This window comes from Priapulus caudatus, unplaced genomic scaffold, assembly GCF_000485595.1.
Source record: "Priapulus caudatus unplaced genomic scaffold, Priapulus_caudatus-5.0.1 Scaffold91, whole genome shotgun sequence".
Classification (NCBI taxonomy): domain Eukaryota; kingdom Metazoa; phylum Priapulida; class Priapulimorpha; order Priapulimorphida; family Priapulidae; genus Priapulus; species Priapulus caudatus.
In genome coordinates, this window is record NW_014577152.1 from 580,615 (window position 1) to 583,498 (window position 2,884).

Below are 2,884 nucleotides of genomic sequence, written 5' to 3' on the forward strand. Positions count from 1 at the left end.
CACACACACGCACACACACACGTATACACACACGTACACACACACGTACACATACGTACACAGACGTACACACACGTACACACACGTATACACACACGTACACACACACGTACACATACGTACACAGACGTACACACACGTACACACACGTATACACACACGTACACACACACGTACACATACGTACACAGACGTACACACGCACACACACACGTATACACACACGTACACACACACGTACACATACGTACACAGACGTACACACACGTACACACACGTACACACACACGTACACAGACGTACAAACCCGTACACACAAGTATATACGGGGAAACACACGTACATACGGGAACACGTACTCTGCTGGCCCCTGCCCGCTAGAAAACACGCGTAGAAACACTATATTGGTGTGCGTAGCCGAGGGCACGGAACTATATATTATCTCGTTTTGCATTACGCGTCTATTGCTATGGCAAGCGCACTATAGTGTGATTGCACTCGATATGTATAGCAGTTACGACTAATCGTAGTTCGACATGCTAAAGTTTGTTGTCGAAATGCATTTGTCGGTATGCATCCACGGAGTTAATTATGCTGCAGTACGCAATTCCAATTAATCAGCAGGAGCTTATTATCTCTCATTTCCGTACTCGCTAATACCGATATACTTATCGAATATTATTATCGCGCGACTACACATTGTCAGTGCAACTCATTTGCAAAGAGAACACGTATAGTTAATCTTGCTATCGTTCTTCTTCGGAGTCGACTGCCCCGAGTGAGATATCGAGCATGGTTACTGTTGCCAGTGGCGCCGGATGCAGTGAGCAGATATTGACGGAAATTATGCAATAGCGAACTGCTGACCGCATTGCGTAATATGTAGATGTCGCACTTGTTCAATTACGTTTGGATTAACTGCACTCGATTACTTCGATTACCTCCCCGCGTTTATCGAAGTTATCGGGAGCGCTTAACCGATCCAGGGTAGTTGTCGTGGGCCATGCTATATGTATAGTTACGCACATTGGAGCGAAATGCCGAGCCTGTATTGCGCGCATGTGCACTGCATCCTTACTGATCCCATCTCGCTTTATTTTTAAAGCCGTAAACGCTTTACGTGATCTTCTTTCAATAGCAGATTCTCTATATTAAAATATTACATTTCGACGTCGATTACTCACGCGCTACTGGTTTACTGGAACCATTACAAGGTGTTCGAAGCGTGTAACCGCTATCGGGGGGAATAGGAAGCCTATCCTGTTCATGTTACTCGCACTAATATGATTATTCTACTGAGCCACGTGGGGCACATCGAACACGTACGATCTGCTCACGAACCGCTAGATGGCAGTGCGGTAATTCTAACCTTCGCGGCATCTAGACCAGGTAACGGCATCGGCCGGCGTTTGCTCCCGGCTAGCTCGTGACCGGTGTGAGATATCGGCTGGCCACCGGTTTAGTTCCGCCGGTCTCTCATAAAGCACAGGATGTCGTGCCTAAGTGGCGTGGAAACATTAACGAGTGCGATGAGCGATTGGTGCGCGCGCGCGCGCTTGCGTATCTGCCTTGCGTCTGTATTTGGCTTACAACTATTGTGCGCAGGGTGTGAGCTCAAGGTTATAGTGTGGAGATTTCGGGGGTGTGTAACTCACAGGAGCAGTAGACTAGATCAGGATGGATAGATTGAACTCACAGTATAGATAGAATAACCACCCAGCTAACAAAGTTATATGTTTCTTGAATGTTATGGGAATGTTTCTTTTAGGTTAGCAGAACATTATTCAGTAACGTTCTAATAACGTGTTTTAGGAAAGTTTTCCAGACATTCTGAGAACGTTTTTACCAAATGTTAGGCAGTAACATTCACACTACTTTCAGATAACATTGATCAACCTCCGAAAATGACATATTAACGGCAGCATGCGCTGCAGCCGTATCTCAATATCTCGAGGCTACGGGTACGGCGGTCCCACACACAAGTACAAACAGTTACCCTATCCCTATCCCCAACCCTAACCCTAACACTAACTCTAAACCGACTCGATTATCTTATATACACGTGATATAGTACCCAAATTAATCTATGGTGTATAACATTTTGCTTTCAATATTTTGCATCTGAACTGACAATCAATCCCAACCAACTGGTGTAGGCTAGCTGGCACAATAATGTTTATTTTCATACTTCAAATCCGAGTGTTTTCTAGCTCATCAAGAGATCTTAATCGTGAATTAAATCGTTAATTAATTTCCAACGGCATTATTTTGTGGGAAAGCGACGCATGCGCAAATGGACTGCCGTACCCGTAGCCTCGAGACATTAATCTCCCAACAGTAATTTCCTAAAAATGATGATATGATCTGATGAATCATAAACAAAAATACATTTGATACCTGTGCTATAGTTTGCAACATCACAAAAACGGCAATTAGGAGTTTTGAACCCATCCGAGAACGGTTAACGTTTTCCGAACATTCCAAGAACATGACTTTCTCACCAAGTAAAACCAATGAATGCATAACGATATGGGAATGTTCTTAGAATATTTTTGGCTAATGTAACCAAACTAGAACCTCCAGCGAATGTTACGAGAATGTTCCGTGTTTGCTGGGAGGATAGAGAATACATGGCCCTAATAATGTAGTAACGACAATAACGTGGGTTATTTACAGGCAATAGCTAGAGGATAGACTGCAGGATGTAGCAATAGGTTACAGCTATACGCCAGAGCAAGTTGTAGCTACAGGCTTAGGCCCAGAGAGAGAAAGAGAGAGATAGAGATAGAGAGAGAGAGAGAGAGAGAGAGAGAGAGAGAGAGAGAGAGAGAGAGAGAGAGAGAGAAAGCGCGCGCGCGAGAGAAAGAGCGAGATAGAGATATAT